The 27,674-nt window shown below is 38.5% G+C and overlaps 1 protein-coding gene across 1 annotated transcript in view; it reads left to right on the top strand.

Moving 5' to 3' along the window:
- frmpd3 (FERM and PDZ domain containing 3) overlaps nt 1–27,674 on the top strand; it is a 180,498-nt gene that overhangs the window by 67,050 nt on the left and 85,774 nt on the right. Inside the window, exon 2 of the mRNA XM_066649571.1 lies at nt 22,309–22,396. The gene's annotated coding sequence lies outside the window, so the exon portion shown is untranslated. The remainder of the gene's footprint in view (nt 1–22,308; nt 22,397–27,674) is intronic.

Below are 27,674 nucleotides of genomic sequence, written 5' to 3' on the forward strand. Positions count from 1 at the left end.
GATCAGAGTTAGCAAATGTGTGACTTCACAAACTTCAAATAAAGATTCTGATTGCAGCACATTAAGCCTCTAAAGTGCTGTTGGGATTGGGGTAATTTATCAGGGGGACATCTCCTTTACACATCTCCTCGGTGATAAATCTCATGCATTCGAACTGCTTTTAAATTATACAGGAAGTGTGAGATTCCTTAAATGCCTCACGGGCATTATTGCTTCTAGAACAGGATGTGGTCGCTCCCACTGCCCACCACTGACAGGTTTCATTCTCTCTTTTTACACGTTACTCACCATGTAAACAAGTGTGGACATTACTTTTAAGGCAGTTAAATTTCTGCATTTCTTGCTCATTTGTCACTATGTTGTCATCGGGCAAAGATTCCTCAATTCTATCTCATCCCAAAAATACTAGTCAGTTACTTCACAGCCTAAATCCGTGGGGTTTTATGCCACTGTTAGCACTGGTTCTGTCTTTGCAGCTACTCCAGAACATCTCATTGAAATGAATGCACCATAATGCAAGTGACCTCACTAATTACATGGGGCGCCTTTAAAATCTGGACATAGGTTGTGTGTCTATTAGTTGAATTAAACTATTTCAGAGAGATCTGCTCTGCTTTGTGCTTATGAAGTTATCACAAAGTGCTCCAAAAACATGATGTGTGCTGCTCTTCATAGAGATACATCATTCAGAACCAACCGTGCTCTTCCAGCGCATCTCTGGAGGAAATGAAAGCTTTGACCTTCAGCAAAGTATTGAGATTTGCCTGAGTGCATTTGACTTGTCCACCTGCTGGGACACGCTCAAGAAACACAGCAGCAGAGCGCACACAAAGTAGCCTGGCTGCTGTCTAAAAAAGAACAACGTCCTCTTAAAGCAAGGCATTCAGGATGAATATGGGACTGAAAACTTCAGTGAAAATATCTTTTGTTTATAACTGGACCAACAGTTTGCCTTTGGAAATATTATAGTGAAGTGCAGCCCCTTTTTAAATTATTTGTAATTGTAATTACTGTATTTACTTAATAACAATATGTTTATTAACGTAGGACAGAGTATATACTATACATACACATATGTAGTTGTTGATGTATTTTTGTGGGTAACAGCACTTACTCTAACACATCAGACAAGGGTTCAATTCTCCATCTGGGTAAGCACACCATGCTACACCAATTAGATTCCTTTACATCACTAGTAAAATCAAAATTGCTACATGTTTTTACATAAGCTATATTATTAAGAGTGAAAACATCACCTGTAATTACATTGTTGTGCATAGTTAATAATAATCAAAGACACATTACACAGTCAGCCTTGAGATGATCTTAATGGTATTCAAGCTTCAAAGGCATCCCAACTACCATTAGTAATCATTAATATAGCATTCCATAAAAGTAATATAATCCATAAATGGAGATATTAATAATACAAAGAAGGTCTGACAGAGAGCTGTCTGGTCCAGCGATGGCTTTGCTTTAATAAATAGGCATTTTATTGACAGAGAGCGAGACCATCTTCCCTGGAAAGGATCGAGTCATCGTTTCCAGCTCGAAGCCTAGAAGATGATTTCTGCTGAGCAATGATCCATTGATAATGGACAGCAAAGCATTCTGGGTGTATCCTGGCTGACCTCAGTAGATGGATCAAGGTTGGACTCCCTTTAGATTGCTTCACATCTATCTAGCATTACTAATGCACCCCAGGAAGCCCTAGTATCTTTCTATAGCCACTTAGAATGCAGGACTACAGTATAATACCAATGGGTAAAAGAGGAGAATCATATTACAAAGGGTAGCACACAATGGAGTCTCAGAAAACAGATGGTGTTTTGGAGTAGTGTGAAGACTATATTCCTAGACTATTACTCAACATATAAATAAGAAAACTATATTTTGATAACCAGCTGCACCTTGAGTAACAGCCTGGGAGCGTGAAGGCCATAGCACAGGCTTCTTCCAAGACAGTTGAAGCCAGCTACTGCCTATTTTGACATTGCCCGCTAACAAGACACCACTGTGCAGCTCAACAGGCTTGGAGGAGAATGTAAACTGCCCGGATCTGCCATGTCAGCCAAAAGATATCAAAACTAGCTAGTACTCTTCTTGTGTGATTTGGGCAGAGTGACGCATCTGCAAGACTTGTGGCCTCATTAATGGCATTGGCCTCATGACCTTCCAGCGATGAGGCCTAAGGTTAGACCACTGCACCTCTCGGGGGTCCACATGTTTGATTTTCACTGGAAGTTTGAAGTTCTTTCACTGTATCATTACCTCATCCTCTAGAGAACAAATTTATATAGGAAGTTTTATTGCATTCTTTTGTTATTTGGCACTAGATCTTGATAAATTGCTCTCAGATTTTGACAGCGTTCAGCCTCAGGAGCATTAGTGAGTGGTCAGGTACTGGTGTCGGATGATTAGTTCTGGATCACAAATGCCACTTCACTTCATCACGAAGGTACAGAATGGTGATCCATCACTCAAGAGAATGCATTTCCACTGCTTCACAGGCCAGTGCTTGGGGATTTTATACCCCTCTGGCTGATACTTGACCTTCAGCTCACGTGTGACTGCTCCAAAGCATCCCACGTAATTTTAAAGTTCTCTACTGGGTACATATTGTGTCCACACCTTAAATTAAATGAATTCATTTTTTAGGACACATTTTACCCAAGATTTGGATATGTGCCATTTGTGAAAAAATTAGCACAAAATATAAACTTTTTTATATTTAACTACTAGGTTGGCCTAGAAGGTTCCACACACTTCAAATTAGAAAAGGTACTGCAAAGATGGAACATGCTTCCAATATGAGTTCACATTGCAAAAGAACTACAACACAACAGCATTGTTGTTTCTAGAAGATAAAAAGAGGTGATCTAAGGCTTATTATTCTCAGTAAAAGTAGATATAACATGTTTATTTTTTTAATTTCACATTATGGCCAAATATTTGTGGACAACTGTTCATCCAGTTCATCCAACATATCTTTTGAAATGATACAGTAACATTACGTTTACTGTTATTTTATTTTCATTATAAATATACGTATATTATACATACACATTTGATCTTGTGCATTTTGAAACATGTTTCTATTTTTCTATTAAGATCAATGCCTACTATTGCTTTTATTTGGTATATCTGATATTATTATTATTATTATTGTTATTGTATTATTACTATTTATTTATTTATCATTAATATTAACTTTTTTAATATATGAAAGGTGCTATATAAATTAAGCATGTTTTTATGAGGATTATGAGCATTAAAAGAAAGAAATTAAACTTCACATCTTTTAAGGTGGAACGGTATGTATGAGGAGGGGGGGAAAAAACAACAGTTGTTTGTTGATGAAGTTTAACTTGTCTGTAAGTTTTTATTCACTGTTTTAATTACCACAGCACTTTCTGTAATGAAAAATTCCCACCTTTAGTGGAGTTTAGAATTTCCACCTTAAGTGATCCAAAACAGCAAAACTTAGTCAATATTCCCCACTTAGAAATAGAACAATATCCTTGTCTCGGTTTGCAATTTTTCTTTTTAACCTTTGGAGTTCTTTACATTGTCTTAAAATACTACAGATACCAGATGTTTTTTAATTACAATTGTGAAGTTTAACTGAGAGACAACCCCTTTACTGAATTAATGTTAACATATCTTTTGTCCACAAAAAACACAACATCTCACCAAGAGTTCCTTGGAAGTATGGTCATCATTATTGTAGTGTATTTCACTGAAAACCATTGGATTTTTTCACATTTTGAGTTTCAGGTGTACTTGTTTGGTGCATTAGAGCTTTGCAGGGCGTGTTTAATGATGCTGTAGAACTCATTCCCTTTAGATCTTCAGCTTCTGAATTAAAAGACTCAGGAGCTTTCCCACCACACCATTTTTACGAAACGGTTAACGCAGAATAGATATGTTACTCTTTTTCACATTCTCGGTGTTTGTTGCATGTTTTTTTTTTTTTTTTGTTAGTTTTTCTCAATCACAATTTCCTGCTTTCACCTTATTTTTATATTTGAAGCATATTAGGACCAGAGTATTTTATTTTAGTGTGATTTAGAATTTAAAGCACGTTCTCATATTCTAACATTGTCAGGTCATTGGTCATCATACATCATTTCTGCAAAGGTTACTTATTTATTTTCTCCATAAGTTAAAGAGTATTTGTACATTCAAATGTGCAAAATATGTTCTTATTTTTAATTCCCCCCACTGAGCAGTTTGGTACAGGGAAATTTTAAATATAAGTCACTAATCTGAACCCTGACTTGGAGATTGGAGTATCTAGAGGCTGTTTTGATTACATGTTGTCCCCATATGATGCAAAAGTAAGTAACTAAGGAGCTTCAACTTCTGAATTAACTTTTACTCAGGGTATGGTTTTTATAGACAAAACAGAGACAAGAGACTGTAAAAGTCTTGTAAGTTTAAGTTTCTATCAATTTAGCTGACCATTTGGACCTATTTTAAATAAACACTCAGAGATCACGTGAAAGAATCACTTGTATCTCAGCATCTGACAAATCAGTCAGAATTTTCTGCATCGTTTTCATTGTTAGCAACTCAAAACATTATCCTTCCAGTTCAACAGTAATGTTAATTTCTGATTGTAGTCAGTGGGTTTTTAAGAATGGAGGATCCAGAGGGACAAATATGTGAGGACTGCGATTAACCATCATACAGTCAAGGTCGGCACACTTGGTACCCCAACAACACAAAATGTAGCCATGACTATGGTTTTGCAACCACACTGGATACCCATAATACTTAGTGGAAGAATGTATTAATTCATTCATTAATTCACTGTATGTAACTGCTTATCCAGTTCAAGGTCGCGGTGGGTCCAGAGCCTACCCGGAATCATTGGGACCTACCAACGTGTGTTTTTGGACCGTGGGAGGACAACACCTGGAGCAGCCAGACGAAACCCATGCCGAAAAGGGGAGAACGCACCAAACTCCTCACAGTCACCCTGAGCGGGACTTGAACCCACAACCTCCAGGTCCCTGGAGCTTGGTGACTGCAACAATAACTGCTACACCACCGTGCTGCCGGGGACGAAAAGTGAATTCATATTTTACATGCTGTGCCACTGTGGAAAAATATAAGAAAATCTATGTAATTGGACCAGGGGCATCCAATACACGTAATATCACCTCTATTATTGTAAAATAAGTGTATAACTAAGTTAAAAGTGGCAAGCTGTAGACTGCCTTAACAGACCTGGGTTAAGCCTGGGCCTAAAATAAAAATGATAGGTGGGCATTTCACATTCACTCTGTAATTGAATTCAAAGTTGGACTTATTTTGAGTCTGTCCAAGTGGTGCATCTTTGCTCAAAGGGTTGCATCATATTGCTGTTACTTGAGGCCAAATAATGATGGTATCATGGCCATCTATATCTGAGGTTTCCCTTGGCTGCTCCGTGGGTAAGAGGGATAATCTAAATCATCCCTTTTGTCAATCTACAGCAGTGCTGAGCACTCGTGTGCATTTGGCACATCACTGGAGAGTCAGGGCTCTCCTTAATGCATCTAGAAGCCATTATTGTAAAAAAGGAATAAGACAAAAAAAAAAAAAACCCATCAGAAACCAAATAAGGACACTGTTGGAGTTCTGAGAATAATGGGCTGACTATCCCAGAACCCATATCTCAACATAACTGAATCTGCTCTCCAGCGGTCTTACATGTGCCTGCCACCCACAATCCCTCACCTCAGCCGCCACGTCCGCATACTTTAGCTTCTACCTTTCCAATGCTTCATCTACTGTATGCTGAACTGTTAACTCTATGAAATAAAATATCCTTTTAAAAAAGATGCAATTACTTGTCATTGTACCATGTACAACGAAACGTGTCTTATGCATTTAACCCATCTGTTGCGGTGAACACACACACACACACTACTGCACTAGAGGCTGTGAACACACACATCCACCAGAAATTTCCAATCTCATGCTTCACCCATCTACCAATATTTGCAGCATATGCATATTCTCAAAAACATTCCCCCTCACACACAAACCTAATTATTTTATTACTGCAGCCATTCGTCAATTCATTAACCTCTAGCAGGTTGCTGTCCAGCATACATGCTAAAGCCCTTAGCACCTGATAAGGTCTCCATGTATACTGACCCTGTGACAAAGTTGATAGAATATGCTTCAGTGTCCCAACCCCTGTATATAATCCACAACTAGAGTCTTCACCTATCCACTGTCCAAGATTTTGTGGTGTTAGAAGGACGTCGTAAGTTGCTCCAGGCAAAAACATAATACGACTTGTCTCCATCACCTACAACTCTTGCCAGGAAATTTTCCACTTCTTTAGATTCTCCCATCGAAGCCATTGGCCTTGTTTTGCCCATGCCACTGCTGTTGCACATATTAGCTCTAACAAGCTCCTGGCTCCTTAGCTCCCTTCCTGCTTTTGTGACTGGTGCTGCTGTTTGACCACTGCATCCTGCAATCATTATATAATCAATTCAGATAAGCATCTTTCAATGCTATTAACAGATTCACCAGTTCAGTTTTAGTCCCACAACTTGCTCGGTATCATTTATCACTGCACTATACCGTCTACCTAAACTCCTCACTGGTCTCTCCAGTACCGTAGGGATCATTTCTCCTTCCACCAAAACATTTTAGAGTTTGATACTTAGAGAAAATTCATGAAACAAAAACAGATCACACATTGCAAAGGAGTTGTCATAGAATAAGAATATGTGAAAAACTCATATGTGACAAAGAATGTCAGATAGAACATTATAATTCCAAGCAGATAATATCCCTTTGGAGTTTTTCTGAAAACCTAAAAGCATTTTTTTAGTCTCCAGTTTATTGTCCTCTATTAACATACAGAGTTGTAGTGCCCTTGGGCAAGGCACCTAACCCTCAACTGCCCTCTGGGTGCTTTGGTTAACTGCTGCTGCCCCATTTTGTGTGTGCTAGGATTATATTTGGACATTCATAATACTGTTTAAGTCTGGTTTGTGGAACAGAGACCAGAACAGTGAAAGAAAGGACTGACAGGTGACAGATGTACACGAGCCAGCTGGGAGTATTATCTTTTTTGACACAATAATCTCAAGGTGTCATGGGTGACATGGCGTGGGTGTCTAAAAAGCAGGTTGTAAGTTGTAATCAAAATTTCTTAAGGCCCAGCATGGTAAAAACCTCTATCATATTATGAAACCTATAAATACTATCCGTAGAGTGCTGTGCAAAAGTTTACTTAATTTTCAACCAGAACAGCCATTTAATGTAAGTTCCTCATTTTTCCATTTTTTAATTTTATTTTGGGCTCCCCCTACAGTTACCAAGTGAAATTTTCTTGAAATAAAGTGTGTGTGTGGGGGGGGTGTATATCCAAATACACATTTGTATATACAAATATACATGTCAGTGTATATGTGTATATTTGTCAATTATGATAAAATATGATTAGTAGTAATTTTACAATCACCAAGTGAGCTGTCGTCCACCAGTGGCACTGTTTCTCTAAACCCATGCAAACTTTTATGTACCCGAAGAAGAATTACAAAATTAGAATTTGAATTAGAATCATTTTATTGGCCACTGTGCTTGCACACAGAGGAATTTGTTCTCCGCACTTAACCAATCCATGCAATGAAACTCACATTTACACACACACTAGTGAACACTTGGGGGCAGTGAGCACACATGCCTGAAACAATGGGCCCAACAGTTGGGAGTTAGGTGCCTTGATCAAGGGCACTTCAGTCAAGATCTGCCGGCTCTGAGGATCAAACTGACAGCCTTCCGCTTACAAGCCCCGTTCTCTACTCACCAGGCCATAGCTGCCCCTGAAACATTGTCAGTAAACTGTTATAACAGTGTTGTAACAGAAACAGTGCTGTAAACTGTTGTGGACAAATGTTACACGGGATGAAAATCTTGCTGTTTCTAAAGTTTTTGGAGCTTAAACTTAGCCTTAGTGTAAGGGTCAGAATTGTAGTAGGGCTTTGGTTAGGCTAGTGGTGAGGATTTGGTAATGGCTAGGATTATGGTTAAGGTAAGGGATATGAAGCACGATTAAGGCAGAGTCATTTATTTTCTGCAGCTACTTCCTCCAGAGTTGAAGACTGTTTAAAATAAAGGTGCTACGAATGTTCTATGAGCAATGCCATAGAAGAACCACTTTTGGTTCCATAAATAACTATATTTACTAATATATTTAAATGCATATAGTACCTTAAGACTGAGTGATGGATTTTCAAGGCACCTGTCATAGCATCTTTATTTTCAAGAGTGAAGTTGGTCCAGAGGCTACCCAAGTTAAGAACACAGCCATCACGAGGCATCACACACTCACTCAGCCACTCACACACCTACACACATGGACTTTTTCACACAGACAATCCACTGTGTTATTGGCACTATCGGAGGAAATGAGAGCACTTCGAGGAAACCCACACAAATGCTGGAAGGACACACCAAACTCCTCACAGGCTGTGACCTGAAGAGGGGATGAACCCACAAATGATTGGACCAATGTGAGCAAAACTGTAAGATGGTGAATCATTGATATAAATTGCGACTGACGGCTTTGTCTCATCATTAAAGCCATGAATTTCTAATGAGAAGAGTGGTTGATATTCACATGTTTTTTTGTTGTTTAGCAGGATGTCATTGATTGAGGTAATTATGTTGCAGGAGGCGATGTCCCCTGGGGTGTCTCTGGTGCGTGTAATTCAAGGTGGCGAAATTTCCCACAATCCCAGTCTGATTTACACCTCCTGGAGCCAGATGAGTTGAGCCGATAGCAGATAACCTAAAGCTGTTAATTAAGCACTGGGCTGTGGAGAATCCCTGCAGGCTCTGACTCTTTTTAAGACCCGCAGGAATGGAATTAGAGCACATCATTCTACAGCTTTTTTTTTTTTTTTCATTTTAATGGAAGCAAAAAGAGCTGGAGGAGCTGTGTAGCATGAACCGCCGCCATTTAACAGATCAAATGTTTTAGCTTTTTGCACATTAGTCGAGAAGCCGCGAGGACTCCTCAATTAAAGCCCTCCAAGTACCCCTCGCTATCTCTGTTAAATCAGCCTCTCAACGAAGGAAGAAGCTAATTAAGTTTCTACACCGTCAAACACAATGCCTTGCGCTGTGCTATCGTAGATTTGTCTTTGTCCTTTTGTTTTTTCTGTTTGAACAAAGACACACCAACTGCTGTAAAAGTTCTATAATGCCTCAGACTAGAGGTTAGCAGCTTGTTGCAGCATTGGTATGCTGTTTAAAACTGCAAAATATGGGTGGTATCATTTTTAGATATACATAGGGTAACTGACCCAGGGCAATAAAGACCAGGTTATACTATAAAATCCAGTAATACTATAAAATTAGACTGGTTTTAAGCATGCAAACAGACTGGAGAGCTAGCAAATCCTAAGGAAACATCTTCTGAATTTTATATAAAACTGTTTTTTATTACAATCTTGAATGCTACCCTTATGAAAGTGTTGGGCCTTAAAGGGCAGACATGATGTAGTTTGAGCTCCCTTGGGTTAGAGGTACATTACACAACCAGTTGTGGACACTTGACCATCACATCAGAGCTTGTTGAAAATCTCATTCTAAACCTTGTTTTATAATATCACATACTCCTGCAGCCCAAACCCTGCAAAACAGCCCCAGACCATTACTCCTACTCAAACTATCTTTACTTTCGGCACCCTGCACGTGCACACTGAACTTAGATTTGGCTGTAGCTGTTCTGTCATATCATTCCCCATCTATATGATCACTGTAATAAAGTGTGTAATGAAAATGCTTAGAAGCAGCTGCACATGAGCTTCAGTCCCCATGCTTAGTGCTAAGGGGTAAACAGTGTTTGTTGTAGTGTTTGCTGGTGGAGTAGTTTTTGATAGAGGACTTATCATTTAACATCAGCCTGACCTCAGTAATGTTCTAATGGCTGAAAACCATCAGATCCTCACAACAATATTGAAAGATTTAGTCGTAATCTACCACTAAGTAAGATTTGGTATTTTTAAAGATCCCCCTTACAGTTTCAGAGTGTAATTTTTTGAAATCAAAGGGGAAGACCTACCCTCCTTCAGAAGTTACATAGTGCTGTTTCTGCAGTGCTGAGTTTGGGATCGCAACAGTAGAGGCTCCATTCTCACTGTTACAGGTCAGTGAAGCATCACAATGGTTTTGAAGCTGTAAATGTAAATTTGGTTAATAAGCAGCACCTACATATTCCAATATTATTAAGTTAAACTATCTTGGTGTTTTCTATCATTTTATCCAAAAGTTGAACTTCCTTTGCTGGTTAATAATAATATCTAGGGCCTGAGAGACATTGAAAGAAAGCATTGAAACATGTTCTATTTTAAGCGAGAGCATCTTGATGATTTCTTTATGTCTTGGCACGATGTGCTGAAGAGCTTAAGCAGAGCAGAGTAGAGTTTCTCAAATCCGCTCTCACTCAAAGACTCCCAGGCCACTCTTTTGAGTGGGTTTGTTTTTCGCCGTGGATCTTCACTACTGCACATCAAGTATATATTTCTCTCTCTCTCTCTCTCTCTCTCTCTCTCTCTCTCTCTCTCTCTCTCTCTCTCACACACACACACACACACACACACTATGCTGCCACTCAGCTGACAAACAACCTCTGACAAACAGCTCTTCGTGTATCAAACTCTCACAACCTCACATTCACCTGTAGGTGTATTTATATACCCTGTCCATGGAGTGTTTGCAGTCAGTGATTGCAGGTAGGCTCCAGACCCACCAAAACAATACTGAATTTGTATAAAATAAATAATGCAACAATTAAACCTATCACAAAATAAAAGTGCATATATATATATATATATATATATATATATATATATATATATATATATATATATATATATATATATATATATACACTCTAAAAAGAGAAGAGTTGATCCAACTTAATTGAATTGCTTCAATTGGTAACAAGTAATTCAATTAAGTTTATCCAACTTAATTTTTTAAGTTTTTGAAGGTTGAACTTAAAAAATTAAGTTGGATAAACTTAATTGAATTACTTGTTACCAATTGAAGCAATTCAATTAAGTTGGATCAACTCTTCTCTTTTTAGAGTGTGGTGGGCATGGCAGGTAGTGTCGCAGTCACACAGCTCCTTAAGACTGGCACTTGGAGGTTGTGGGTTAGATTCCTGGTAGGTGGATTGGCGACTCAAAAATGTCCGTAGGTGTGAGTGTGTGTGTGTCTGTGTTGCCCTGTGAAGGACTGGCGCCCCCTCCAGGGTGTATTCCCGCCTTGCGCCAAATGATTCCAGATAGGCTTTGGAACCACCACAACCCTGAACTGGATAAGCACTTACAGATAATGAATGAATGAATGAATGAATGTATATACTCAACTGGATGATTCTGTATAAGATGGTGAAACAAATTAGTTGTGTTTCCTCATTTATATCTTACAAAATACTGTATTTGTTGTACATCTGACATTCTGAAAACCATCCACATGCACAGAACAGAAGTCACTCCTCTACTTTGACCAAACTCTTTACCCATAGAGACATTTTTTTGCCATACTTGGTTCCGTGATTAAATAACTCACATAATAGAAGTGTACCATATTATGCATAGTGGCAGAACATCACAATCATCACAATATGTCAGCATTTCGTAATCGTTTAAAAATATTATATTGATATTATCACAACCGATATGGCACAGCCCTATTGGAGACATAGTGAATGGTAAACGTGTCTTAAACCGTTTCAATATTTTCTCCTTATTGCTGTGTGGACTCTAAATCTGACTCTGAGGCATCTGCAGATGTAACACGTTACTGCAGAGGAACACCCATCATTTTTCTCAGAGATAAGGAAATGGCATTCATCCATGACTGCAAACAAATTCTGAAATCAATATCTGAGCTTGAGGAAGACTTCAACCTTCAGCTCCAAGGCCCAGAGTCAATGGTGATCATTTGGCTTGAAAACATTAGGTGTAAAATGACACATTTATTGGTCAACAGTGTAAAACTGGTTCTCCAGTGAAGATACATCCATGTGTTTTTTCACAGTTGAAGGGCTTTTTCCACTATGATTGAAAACCAGGCACAAAATGTTCTTAGAAAATAAATAAATAAATAAATAAATAAAACAGTTCTCTACAGTACCAAACAGGCAAAGCTGTTTTTTACAACTGTATATAACCCACTTTAGAGTTTAGAGCTGCTTCCACACTTGCACTTTATCCAGGCATTTGCCAGCAATCCTTAGAGCCCCAAGCCACTACTATGCAATTTTTGATAAAATTAAAAATGAACACATTAATTAATTAATAGACCACTAAATAAAGTTTGTTTTTTTTGCTCCTGGACATTCAGAGGGAGGGAGTGGTTTCATACCCTCCTCCAAACATTATACAGTGCAGTTTCTGCAGTGAAGAGTCCAGAGTAGCAATAACAGGGGGCTCTATTCTTATTATTACAGAGCAGTAAAGCATCAAAGAAATTTTGAACATGTAATTTTAAGGTAAAGATACTAACTGTTGTTCTAGCACTATGTTTTGACCGACAGTTACTGTTCCAGTACATATTCAGTGTTTCTTTAACATATGTGTACAAAGTGTCTTATACTTATCACTGCTTCAGAGAAGCAGCCTGACAATGTTTCATTATACTGTGCAATCCTGGTCTAATGACAATGACGCTGAATAAAATAGGATAGCAAAGAATTGAAGTGTTAGGGTTGTACACGTAATGTCCTTGCAAAACAGCCCTCAAGAAAGTCTTGAGAGGGTATACTTGTAAGGAGCTGCTAAGCATTCCTGCTGAGGGTGTCACCTCCCATTTACCAGGATTTCCATGGCTCATATGAAAGCATGAACTGCAGCAAAATACTGTTTAAGGTCTGGATGTGTGAGTGACATGAATCCTGAACATTAATTGCATATACTAAAAAGTAGTTTTATGTGTGAAAAGGGCTTTCCTAAAGGCAGTGGACTTGGAATACCATCCCTGAAATGACACACTTCTGGGCTACTGGTGTAATAAGGTTTATGTTGGAGCTGCGGGACTAAATCCGCAGAGCTCATTTTTGTCATGTTATTTCCTGTTTCCTCCTTCTGTACGGTTCCGCAGCGTGCCTCTCGCAGATGTGCCACGGGTTTGGGTTGCAGCTTTATCTGCATGTATCTGCAAATCGATGCCTCTGTGAGAAGATGTGTCCAAAGAGCAAAAAACGCCTGCCCTTTCAAGGGCCCCTCGCTGCTTCTCTGCTTCTATCATTTCTAGCCCAGCTCCCAAGATCAATATATGTCTTAGTTAAAAAGATGCACTTTGAAAGCCCCAACCCTGACCATGCTTCTGTCACAAAATGACAGTGGAATCCATCTCCAAAACCAGACTGAGCCAGACTGACTAGAGGAGTGTGACCAGATATACTACAACAGGATTTGACAGATCCTTGAGCTAGACTCCTAATGCCACATTCGCTTATGATTTTAAATTGAAGTTGCTCTGGAAATGCCATAAATCTGAATATACAACAGACACTTGCTGGTGTGATGGTTTTAGATAATGGCACCACTCCTCTCTTTCCAGACAAATAGGGTTCAAACCCCTGCTTATGTTCAAAAGGCAACTTCCATCGTGGAGAGGGACAATAGTCTCGCTGTCAGAACAGGATGATCCTTAAAGACTATAAGGCATGAAAAGCAAGGCTGCAAGAGTCCGTCCAGACAGTGACCAGACACTAGACAACAACAGGATTTGACAGATCATGGCTAGCATGTCTCGTCGATCCAATGAAGGCCACAGTAATGTCAGCCTCAAGGCTTCGATCGATGGGTTCCAAGTCATTGTTTACTCTGGAAAAGGTAACACACCGTAATTATGAAGCACTACTAAGAATAGCAACCCTGATTGAGGCTCTAAGACCCGTGAAACATTAAAAATGACTGCCACACAGAGTTCAGACCTCATATCACAGTCTAAGCAGTTCCCGTGTTTTCTCCCAAATGGAACACTTACCGAACGTGGGTGTGTGTAATTGACTTCCATTTCGAAATACATCAGCATCCATATCTCACATGGTGCACTTACCATAATTACATGGCTTGTTTCTAAACAGGGTTCAATGTATGTCTTTAACTGACGGAGCCCCACAGGTGAGATAGATCTGCAGGAGACCCGTTTATGGAACACTGTGTATTAACAGCATCATACATGTGGGCCACAGTGAAAATGCACACTGGGTTGCACAGTTAGGAAATTGTTGCGGCTTTAAGGCAACAACAAAAGCTTGCGGATAACAACACTGCAGAAAGGAGCTTTGCAGAAAGTGTAAAATTCAAAACTCTTGTCATTTCATGGTACCTACTGTGTAGCATAAAAAATGACAATTATCATTTTATTCAACAACAAACAAAAAGCATAAATACTTTAAAATGGCAAGCAAGAACATTTTTGTCACATCATTCCTTATGAGTTCCATCAAGAAAAAAGCATATTGTATCCAAAAGTGCATGTCAGTTTTGCTTTAGACTAATAGAATGGCAATTTTTATATGAATATTAAGTTTTATTTATTTAAGTTAATAAAATCGCAAAATGGTGATTTCAATATTAGCGATCAGGAAGGTAATTAACATATATATATATATATATATATATATATATATATATATATATATATATATATATATATATATATATATATATATATATATTTATTTATTTATTTATTGAGCTTTTTAATAAAATTACATTTGTGATTTAATACTCTGCAATAGTTACCATAAAAAGACAAAAGAGCAGGAGAATATTTAAAATTTGAAATAAAGTTACACAAAAAAAAACATCTTTAAAATGTATTTGTACACCTAATACATGTTTATAATGAAGCAGACAATAAATATAAAAACATGTTTGCAAGGGGTCCCCACACATGATCATTTCCCAACCAAGCATGGCACAAACCCAGGGCCTAAAGGCTCCAGAGCAATCCAGCAATGGTAGGATCCTACCAAAAGATAGTTTAAATGTTACATCACTGGCCATCTTATTTCAAACATTTCTGTTACAGAGGGGAAAGAGTTTGAGTGCTTGTCACCACTGCCATATTTTCCAGCCCTTTAGTGATGACTAGAAGATGAATAGAGTATTATACAATAATAGCAGTGTGGGGGTAATAACTAAAATGCAGCACCATTTAATGTGCTCGTACCAAGCACAACAGACAATTTTCAAAGCTCTAGCACCAAACTCACAACTGCCTGGGTGTATACGCTGGGATTTACTGTCCATCAGAATGTGTAATTGGAGCGTTCTTTGTGCTCTGGCGCTGTCTATCGTTATATATAAATGATGCACGGTGCTGTCTTCATTGATGGGTGCACGTATACCGAACAGATTTCAAATCTCTAAGGGCTATTTATGAAGGAAACGGTGACTGAAGTATGAAGACTGTCTCCGTTTGTGTGCGCTGTGCCACAGACAAAATAGAAGTCTGTGAAAGTAAATGTGACAAGAGCACCAAGCAAAGGCACTATAAATAGAAAAGAGTAGAAAGACAGATTTGGTTTTGGTCTCAGGTCATGACACTGGGGACCATTATTTTTTTTATTTATTTATTTTTTATTATATCTACTGCTGAGTGTGTGATATTATTCAATTTTATCAAGTGTACAAATACGTTAAAAATGTTTTTTTGTAACATATATTCATTTTTCAAAAATGAAAACTCTCACTCCTCTCCCTCATAATTTAGTCAGATAACTTTTGTGTATTAAAAATTACATTCGTCATTTTACTTCAGATAAAAACTTAAACTTAAACTTAATAAAATAAAAATCAATATAAATTTTTTTTTGGCCCGACTTAATATTAAGTGTCTCTTTTAACTGTGTAGTTGCACATGAACAACATATGCAACAACAATGTAACTACTGATGAATTAGTACCTGTTGCAAATGGATTACAGTAGTAAAGCTCATGTAATTACATGTGTATCTTCAGTTTTGCTTTTTGTAATTACACAAGTGGCTCTTCATAGTTGTAATAACATATTATCTCTCATGTAATTACACACTTGTAATAACATATGTGTAATTTCACTAGTAATCAGACTGGAACAAGATTTTTCAGCTTGTTCCAGTTCCAGCTTTAAACCATTCTGTAATGTGATAGTTCAGTGGATGTCCATTCCACAATGTTACAATGTAACATTTATGAAATTATCTCTCACTCTCTGTCTACTGTGTAGTGTGGTGTACCCACATTGACCACACACAATCTAAAAAGCCTCTTTATTTCTAAAAACCCTCTGCATTTAATGTTTTTAACATCAGGTTTTCATTTCTGACATCAATGGAATATCAAACATTCTTGACTCCTTTACTAATGCATTAGTAAAGGAGTCAAGAAAGATCCATAATTTTGGTATTGGGAAAGCTTGTATGTACAGAAAATGTAAGCATATTAGAAACATGTTAATTTTGATTTGTGAAACAGGGCAGCATGTTGGTGCAGCAGGTAGTGTCACAATCACACAGCTCCAGGGACCTGGAGGTTGTGGGTTCCAGTCCCAATCCGGTTGACTGTCTGTGATTTAGAAAATGTGACTACTGATTGGACAAAATGATGTAATATTCTAATACACTATCTTTGCAATCGTCATCGCGATCTTTAAATCGTCTAAACCAAACCGTGTGTAATTTTAGACATAAAAGAACAGAACAAATCAATCTGTATGCTTTTGCAGCACTTTTTTTTCAAAGAACAGAACAAATCAATCCACATGCTTTTGCAGCACTTTTTTTTCAGTGATAAAGAAGGGATTGGTAAATAAATTCTTCTCATTTGCCATTTTTAAATAACTTTTTTTAGTAAATGGACAATTGTCATTTTTAATACTATGCAATAGTCATGATAATATAGCAATCAAGTGGGAGAATATTTGAAATTTTAATTACAGTTTTACATTACACATTAATGTGGTGCATGTGCACTTTTTGCATTCTATATACAACAGTAATAGAGCATTTGTATAATCACACTGTAATTTATAATAACTTCCAGTCTTCTCTCCCCTGAATGTAGGAGAAATGATAAATGCTTATCTTTTTGTTCAGATTTAACCTTTCCATTTTTATTTATAGCTCAGAATATGTATGCCTTTATCTTTTCATCTTGCCTTATCGTTTGGAAGCAGTTTTCAGTATGCAGTCTAAAAAGAAATCTCAGGTTCTGTCAAAACTTTTTTTTGTTATGTTATGAGTAAGTAGAGAAAAGTAATGAAAATGTAATGAATAAAAACTGTCCTGGCTCAAATAAATCCAGCAGAAAGAATGGCACATAACGTTGCTTTTATGCTGTGGGTCAAGAGGAGGCTTAAAAATGAGACATGAGAATTGCCTTTGTTTTACAGGGTCCAAAGTATTAAAAAACACTCAAATGTGTCTGTATTCACTCTGCACTTCAAATTGTATTCTGTGTCTTAAAAGCATTTCTATAGCCTTGTGAATACTTCAAAAGGTTATGAAGTTCCCTCTGTGAGTGCCTGGTCATTATGTACTTTTACAGATTTACAGTCTTCTTCTAATATATATATATATATATATATATATATATATATATATATATATTACTTATTGTTTAAACACTCACCACTCACTGTATTGGGCTGTATTTTGTGCTGCTGTGTACTTCCACTCACTGAATACATCTGATGTCTGTACTGAGTACTGTATTATGATTGATGTGGATTTGTCCATTACCCTCAACACATATCACTGACCATTTTCTGACTACACAAGACCTGAAGTTAGGGCCAAATAAAGGGATCAGCATTGGCGTGTGGAAACAAAAGCCTGCCATTAGTGTCTCATGTACATATCAAGTACATGACAATATTCCCCAGTCTGCATTCCCACACAAAGCATTAATGGGGAATGGTTGTTAAGTTCCAGGACAGGTGGCTCAAATCCAAATGTCCAGCATATTTGATTAAAACAGGACAGTTTCAATGTCACAAAAAACCTGACCTCTTCAAAGCCACAATTTTGGGGTTCCACCATTTTGTAGTAGTGTTGGAAAACAAGTGGACAATTTTAGTGCACTCAAACTATCCCACAGTGCTCCTCAAAAAATACTTTACTACCCATGTACACTAGTGGATAGTAGATACCAATCCAAATTGGTGAAAACCTGCATGAGGTAATGTACAAAATCATTCACTACTCTCTGGAAATCAATTCCCTATGTTAGTGCATTATATAGTGAGTAATGTAGGGAATAGTGGATAGGGAGCCATTTCTGAAACCGTGCCTAACTCAGGTGACTGTAAGAAGTTTGGTTGTGTTTTATTCAAATTCTACGGTTTCCTTCCATGTTCCTAGAAAAACACAATATAGGTAGGCCACAATATTATGTGCCTGCAGTACAGGAGGCTGCAGTTTCAGGACCACTGCAGTCTAAGGACTACAATGATAAGATTTAAGGTGTTCAGGACACTGCCCTCTAGTGAAGTGGATGACCAATACTCTTTTCTGTCTACTTATATTTAAAGTTTATTCCACCCCAATTTTACACATATATCTAAATACTTCAGTACGGTGGTGCAGCAGGTAGTGTCACAGTCACACAGCTCCAGGGACCTGGAGGTTGTGGGTTCGAGTCTCACTCCCGGTGACTGTCTATGAGTAGTTTGTGGTGTTCTCCCTGTGTCCAAGTGGGTTTCCTCCAGGTGTTTCGGTTTTCTCCCATAGTCCACAAACACACCCTGGTAGGTGGATTGGTGACTCAAACGTCTCTGTAGGTGTGAGAATTTGAGTGAATGTGTGTGTCGCCCTGTGAAGGACTGGCACCCCCTGCAGGGTGTGTTCCTGCCTTGCGCCCTATGATTCGGGGTAGGCTCTGGACCCACCGCAACCCTGAACAGGATAAACAGTTACAATGAATGATTCATTCATTACCCAGTTTCAGTTGAAAGTATCCAGTACAGCATTGTGGTGGGTTCAAGCAAGGCAGGAATGCATCCTGTACAAGGTGCCAGTCCATCACAGGGCTTAGATTGTATTAGTTCTTTCTATCATTTATACATTGGCAGACTTATTCCACATAAACATCACAACTTTATCTAATTACTTACAGTTTTGAAGGCTTATTCCATTTATATTCCATACAAATACTACATACTACATACTACAATATCTTGGAATGAAATTCAACCTCATATTTGAAACACATAGTCACAAAAGGATATAGGTGGATATATCCTAGAAGAATATTAAAAATATTTTTTAATATCCACACGCACACACACACACACACAAGACCAACTCCTGTCCATATTTTCCATGTCATATTTCCACTTCGCTAGATAGAAGTGTCACAAAAACATATGGTCTTAGAAATGCAGTCCTCAAACTCCTGTTCTGCAATTTTGCCCCCTGTGTTGAGTGACTGGGTGAGAGTGTGATGCCCTGTGTTGGACTTGCATTCAACAATTCCTGGTAGAAACCCACAATTCCTTCTGGACCCACTGCAACCCTGAACAAGATTAAGTGATTATAGAATGAAATTCTCAGAGGCTACTTTTACACACCAAAGATGACATGATGCCTAGGAACTATATATATATATATATATATATATATATAAAGCTTGTTTCCTTTGAGAGCATTACCATATGTAACTTTGAGGAATAAAGGCTGATGTCTCTTGTACTTGCCGGCAGAAAAGTTAGGGTCTTTTTTCCTTCATTAGTGGCCAGAGATTGTTTTCATTCACCTTTCTTTGGCTTAGAGACCAAATATCTGATGGATATTAGATGTGCCCGCCCACCCCTTTTCTTTTCCTTTCACTTCTAATTCACAGTAACATGAAGGTGCCCATCCCAACTCCCACTCGACAAATGGCCGCCTGGGGAGTGTCATGCCAACAAGGCTCTAATCTTCATCAGACACTGATCAGTTTCCTGTGATCCTCATTGCTGTGGGAACTCAGGATAATAAAGCATCCACCCTGTTCCCTTGAGACAGGGATTGTGCTTCCTCTTCTGTGCTTTAGTGCTAATTAATATGTATTTACCACTGCTGCCATGTGTCATATCTCTTTCTGGGGAAACAAAAATGCATTAAAAGCAACCTTGAGCAGCCTGCATTGTCACATTAGGGAAACAGAGGCTTCCTCACTGTCCGACTTCATGAGATTCTTATCTGACCTGAAGGCATCATAAACCCACATTTGACAGATTGAACATATGTCATAAATCAGACATAAATAATATTTCATTTAAAGAATTGAACACCAAAGTACATGATCTCAATGTTACAGAGTGATTACTTTAACCCTAAGTACATTTACAGGTTATACCCTGCCTATGAAAGATACTTCTCTAAGCAGCCTGTAAGGTGTGAAAGACCTACTTTGTATTCAGACATTAACTTACTGTAGCGAGTCTGATACTCAGCATAAATCCAAAATCTGCAATCCATTTTCAAGTGAAAGTTAAAGAGCATTAGTGAGATCGGGGACTGATGTTGGCTGATAAAACTTGGCAGAGTGTGTGTTACAATTCATTGAGGTTTTTGCTGGGCTTGAGGGCAGGACTTTTGCGCACAGTAGGCTAGTTTGTCCTCATTAAACTTTTCAAACCGTTTTTAAAGAGCTTTCTTTGTGCAAGACATAATGCTGAAACAGCTGCCACAAAGTAGGAAGCTGACATTACTCTAGAATGAGTTTAGATGCTGTAGAAGTAGATTCCTTCTCACTGGAACCAGGTTCAGCTCAGCTCTACACACTTTTTGGGACCTGGTCCCAGGTAGCTTTTCCATTAACACAGCTGACCTCCAGTGACGTTGCATAACACATATGACAACTGCTAGCTTTGGAAACCACAGCAATAGGGGAAGTAATGTTAAGCATTGTTTGCTCATTGTGTATTTGTGTGTCGTTTATGTCTTTTAACATTAAATACAGTTCTGTGCACAAGATCAGTACAGTTTATTTTTCCTTGTTGCGCCATCCAGTTCTCCCTGGAGTCTCTCATTCAACACATCTCCAAAGAGCATTTGAAGCTCTTCAAAAACAGTTTCATTTTACAAGCTGCCATTGTGAATCAGATAAATATCAATTTATCATAAATGTGATCACTGCTGTAGCTTGGAAATTTCACAAATTGTTAGTTTGTGCTGGGTGTCTGCATTTTGTTGTGATTGATAAGTCTCTTTGGCCAGTCATAGCTCTACAATGTTTATACGTCATGGTTTAGTCCCTTCTCAGTTCCAATGTACCAACTTGTTCTAAGCAAAAAACCTAAGTACAGCATAGTCAAGTATGTACGATTCATTCATTCATTCATTGTCCGTAACTGCTTATCCAATTGAGGGTTGGGGTGGGTCCGGAACCTACCCGGAGTCATTTGGCGTAAGGTAGGAACACACCCTGGAAAGGGCGCCAGTCCTTCGCAGGACAACACATACACACACACACATTCACTCACACACTCACACCTATGGACACTGTTTTAATTCACCAATCCCCCTTGTTTTTGGACTGTTGAAGGAAACCGGAGCACCCGCAGGAAACCCATGCGGACACAGGAAAACACACCAAACTCCTCACAGACAGTCACCCAGAGTGGTTCCTGAACCCACAACCTGCTGACTGTGACACCACCATGCGGCCAAGTATGGACCAAGCATTGGAAAGGTGTCATAAGAGAGACCTAGCCAGTACCATGACAAAATGAACTCAGTTATTCCTTCTCTACCAAACTTTACAGTTTCACAACATCCAAAGAACTCAGATTTCTTCATCTGATGGTGCTAGGTAAGACTTCAAATAATTCATTTGGCTGCCCTTATGCTGTATCCTTGAACCACTCTAGGAAAATACAAACTATATGGTTTACATGTACTACTGAACTTGATCAACAAATACATACCTTTGTGAGGAACATTTCCCAATGGCTTGTCCATCTTTGTGTCAGTCTGTAATCGGATCATCAGTGGATCCTGACACTTTGTAATGCAGCTGGAACAAATTAAATTAATTTTCTGCTTGCACGTTAAAATTAGCAGCAACAGGCTTGATGGGAGTTGTTAAATTGAGCCTGTATTTACAAATATCAAACTAGTAAATGTCCCTTGATGCAATACCTCATTATAACCCCTCTGAAAATTTGTTGTGGTATCTAATGACTGAGTGCCCATCAGATACTGTTTGCTTCAGCTAATTAATCCCCTGGTTGTCCAGGTTTAATTTAGTAGCTTCTTTCTAGGCTCTAAAAGGAATATTTTATATGTTGTTGCAGTGACCCTCTCTGCGTGCACAGAGGTGTTGTGGAAAACAAGATCCAGAAAGATCTACAAGCCATCTGCCGTCCAGGTCCCAGAGAAACCGTAAGTCTTGAGAGACATCTCTTGTACTCTGAGCTGTGATGAAGGGTGTATTGATCTGTGGCAAAAAGACTGGAGGCACATCCTTCCGTATCCCAGATTAGTGCTGTGTCCAAAAGTGTGCTCTACACATTATACAGTACACTATTTTCGAGTCCCGCCATTTTCTAGTTGACTCCAAAAGAATAATGAGCAATTTTCAGTGCACCGCAATGAGTAGTGTACAATGGGTGTATCCTAGCAGATAAGCATAATACACATCTTTGTTTGATAAATTCCTATGATGTCATGTTCAAAATCGTTCACCACCCTCCTGAATTCAGTTCCCTTTAACAGTGCACTCTATAGTAAATAGTGTAGGGAATGTTGAGTAGGGAGCCATTTCTGACACAGCATTAGTCTTTGGCCACTGTGCCATGTTGCTCCAAGCATAATATTCCCACAGCATTCCATCGGAATTCCATCCTTGTTCTCTGCATCTTCACTTCTGCCATCACTTCCCACTTACGGTGCATTAAAAATGAGTAGCTTGATCTATCATGCAGAAGCTATGCTACTGAACTGAGGATAAAGTCTTTTCAACCTCAGGTGACGGCATCGTGGCCTGAGTTATCAGTGCCTGAAAGTGGTCCGATTGAGCCTGAATAGATAGATAAGTAGCATCAGCTCTCTAGGGGGAGACTCTGTTTGTTGAGATCAGAGGACTGGTGCAGTGAAACGAATGGGACTGATCTAGCAGCATGTGGTCTTTGCTTGGGTGAGCAAAAAAATAAAAAAGGAGGGGAACGCGTCGAGGAATCAGAGTCTGTTGCTGTCGGCCGTCTCTGCTTCTCCTATGCATCAAGCCCCTTTTTGCATCTCCAACCAGCCACTGATTGCCAGCTTAAAAGCTCAGATTTGTCACTCACAGAAACAAACAGCAATTCATTTCCTTCCAAATGCTCAGCGGTGGACCATTACGTCCCACCGCAAGCTTTTCCCCTCTCTCCAAAACAGCCCCTTATTTGCTTTAGTCAGAGGAGTGCCACCAGCTGCACTTCTTCACAGAGACCACAATGCATAATATCTATGAGAGCAGGGAGTACCACAAGTGCCGGTAGCAGACACCAAAAAAGTTCAAGCTGTTTGATCTGGCAAATTGGCAAAGGCTTAACACGAATTAAGGGGAGGTTGGTGGCAGCCTCCAGATTTTGAAGGACTAAAAAAAACAAATACGAACAACACAACATCAAGATGTTCAACAAATCTGGTCAATACACCACCTTTGTCAAGTATATCTTTTACAGTTGATTATGCATTCAGGTTTCCCTGAGTCCCCTCGTTTAAGGGCCAGCTGGCCTTGTTCATCAATGCTGGAGTTTTCTTTTGCTAGAGGAATCCCCACCCTGTGATAAAATAAGAAACAGGCTTAGAACTTTAAAGACAAAGTAAAAGCGAACTAATTTTCTCACAGAAAAACTTTAAAAACAGAAACTATGAAAATCTTTTAAGCTAGAACAGTATGTTTGAGTAAAGCCCTATTCGTATGGGATTAGTACCTGTGGACATGGGGGTAAAGTAATTATTACCCCAGTATCTCAGTAGTTTTAATCTCATCTGAATAGACTATTTCGGTCATTTTTCCGGAGTGCACCCTCCCGTTTCAGAAAATTCCTGTGCCATTTCTCTACCGTAAAACACACAGTAAAAATGAACTCAAGTTATATTAATCCCATCCAAATTTTTATGCAGATTTCTTGAGAACGGAGGAGCTGAAGAAGGTGTTTAGTGATGAAATATACAGCTCAGAGGTTGAAAGAGGCACCACACTCAAAACCACAAAACGACCTGTAGGTTTGTTTTGTCCACACTAGTGGTCTCCATACGTGTTATGAATGTATGCCATTACCATTAAACGGTTTATAATATCGGTTATAATAACTGTGTGAAGGATTAGTAATGTTTCTTGCCACTTTCACACCTGTTGTCTATTATGAAGAACAAGAAGATGAAGTCATTTAGGGAAGTATACTTTTGGTGGGAAGGCAGAGATTTCTTATCCTGTGCAAATCCACCATAAATATTACTGACATCTTGTGGACAAATTACACATGCAAATATAATCCTGATGAAAGGTAATGCAAATGTAACAGCAAAATAGGTCAATATTACCCACCTATGGGGCAGGAATAAAGCAACATCATCATCTCCTTTCATGCTTTTCAACATTCTGATGTCTCTCTACCATCCAGACACATTCATATGCAGTTTCTCTGCTCCTGAGACAATTTAGACAGAGACATTTAGTTTGTTTCCCATTTACAGAGCCAAGGCTGCATACACACACCAGACTATTTTCTATTTTGCAAACAAACCAGAGATCTAGCAAATGGAGAAAACATTCTCTTAATTTTATAAAACATGTACTGGACAGTTTAGAACAGTGATTTTGAAACCTGCAAGATGATAAGAAGGGTCTAAGGAATGATCTTCCAGTTTGTCTGTTTAAAGTGGGTGAAGCCAAAGAAAATCTGGAGTAGAAGTTAGCCAATTACAACAAGACCCTGCGTTCCACTGCGATTGACCCTATACTTACATCGGAAATGCTCTCCAAAGAAGCTGCAGAGATAGACTTCCATGGCTGAATGGCAGAGACCACTAAGTTGTCTCAGAGATATCTGGCAATCCTTTGTGGATATGTAAGCTTCTGCGGGAGATACCATTCTTAAATGCTTTTGAGGCGTAATCAAAGAATCCAGGGCAAGGCCCAGACACAGACATTTTAGCGAGCCTCTTACTGCTGTGGTTGCATTCTGTCATTTGTTGGAAAGAAGTAAGGATTGATTCTTGTGCTGGTTTTGCTCACTAGTCCACCCACATCTTCCCAGTGAGGTTCTGTGAACAATTCCCTGCAGGTCTTGCTTCATGCCAAAATGTTCACTGCGCAAAACCTAGTCAAAGACATTCCGCACCCACCTGCGGTAAAGTGATCAAAATTAACAGAGTATTCCTGTGAGGTTTTTTATACATTCAGTGCTACAACAGTTTTCGTCATATATGTGCATGAATGTGACACAAAAGATCATCAGAAGACAATGGAGGGCCATATCTGCCAAAATGAAAATATAAGTCAATTAAAAAATGCATTAATCAATAAATTAAAAGGAAATAAAACAAAAAATGCATATAAGAATATATCCATTTTTGTGAATTTTTAATGTTTGAAGACATTTGAAGACAGCTGACATTCACACTGTGTGAAAATTTCATGATGAATGGACCAACAGAAATGCTCCAAGATTACTTGGAATAAAATCTTTTTACATTGACTTCAATTGAAAGTTAAGAAGGTTTTTCCCTTCTCCTGTAAAGCTGCTATTTTGGGAGCTACATGTTTAAAGTAATATTTAAAGTAATAAAAGTATGTATATAATGTCAATTTAATTTATCCACTTATTTTTTTCTGAATGTATATATTTCTCTGTTACAAACCGGATTCCAAAAAATTTGGGACACTAAACAAATTGTGAATAAAAACTGAATGCAATGATGTGGAGGTGACAACATCTAATATTATATTCAGAATAGAACACAAATCACAGATCAAAAGTTTAAACTGAGAGAATGTATCATTTTAAGGGAAAAATATGTTGTTTCAAAATTTCATGGCGTCAACAAATGGCCATTTTTTACCACTGTGTGGCATCCCCCCTTCTTCTTACAACGCTCAACAGACGTCTGGGGACAGAGGAGACCAGTTTCTCAAGTTTAGAAATAGGAATGCTCTCCCATTCATGTCTAATACAGGCCTCTAACTGTTCAATCGTCTTGGGCCTTCTTTGTCGCACCTTCCTCTTTATGATGCGCCAAATGTTCTCTATAGGTGAAAGATCTGGACTGCAGGAGGGTCATTTCAGTACCCGGGTCCTTCTCCTACGTAGCCATGATGTTGTGATTGCTGCAGAATGTGGTCTGGCATTATCTTGTTGAAAAATGCAGGGTCTTCCCTGAAAGAGATGACGTCTAGATGGGAGCATGAGTTGTTCTAGAACCTGAACACAGTTTTCTGCATTAATGATGCCTTTCCAGACATGCAAGCTGCCCATGCCACAAGCACTCATGCAACCCCATGCCATCAGTCATACAGGCTTCTGAACAGAGCGTTGATAACAACTTGTTCCTTGTCCTCTCTGGTCCAGATGACATGGCGTCCCAGTGTTCCATAAAGAACTTCAAATCGTGACTCATCTGACCACAGAACAGTCTTCCATTTTGCCACACTCCATTTTAAAAGAGCCCTGGCCCAGTGCCCGGAGATCACAAGCATTCAGTAGAGTTTTACGGCCTTGACCCTTAAACACAGCAATTGTTTCAGATTCTCTGAATCTTTTGATGATATTATGGACGGTTGATGATGATAACTTAAAAGTCTTTGCTATTTTACGCTGGGTAACACCATTCTGGTATTGCTGCACTATCTTTCTGCACAACAATGGTGGAATTGGTGATCCTCTTACCATCTTAGCTTCAGAGAGACACTGACACTCTGAGAAGCTCTTTTTATTCCCAATCATGTTGTCAATTGCCCTAATTAGTGTTAATTGGTCTTCCAGTTTGTTATATGCTCAATTTCCTTTTTCCAGCCACTTATTGCTATTTGTCCCAACTTTTTTGGGATTTGTTGACACTGTGAAATTTTGAATCAACATATTTTTCCTTTAAAATGTTACATTTACTCAGATTAAACTTTCATCTGTCATCTATGTTCTATTACGAATAAAATATTGACATTTGCCATCTCCACATCATTGCATTTTTTTATTCACAATTTGTTTAGTGTCCCAACTTTTTTGGAATCCGGTTAATAATTTATTTATTTATTTATTTATTTATTTACCAATTACAATTTTTTTGCATTACATTTTCTTCTATGTGTTTATGTCAAGGTAAGTACCCAGGGAGACAGATTAACGCAGGGTAGGTTTTTATTAAATGAAAATAATAGAAACAAATGAATAGAATAAACTAACTAAAAACAACTAATCAAAAGTAGACCTGAAGAGTAAGGTAGAGACCTAGACACTGAGGAGGCCTAAAACACATCTCAGAATTACTAGACAAAAACACAGACACCTGGGAAAGCTAAACTAAACACAGAGACCTAAACAGACCTAGAAAGGTTGACCCAAGCAGAGAGAGACAGGAATGTAAAATGGTGGACCTACACAAAGACTCAAACAGTACATGGTGGGAACAAGACAAAGCACAAAACAAGGATAGAAATCAAAGGACAGAGGGGCAA

Source organism: Hoplias malabaricus, chromosome 17 (assembly GCF_029633855.1).
Source record: "Hoplias malabaricus isolate fHopMal1 chromosome 17, fHopMal1.hap1, whole genome shotgun sequence".
Taxonomy (NCBI): Eukaryota; Metazoa; Chordata; class Actinopteri; order Characiformes; family Erythrinidae; genus Hoplias; species Hoplias malabaricus.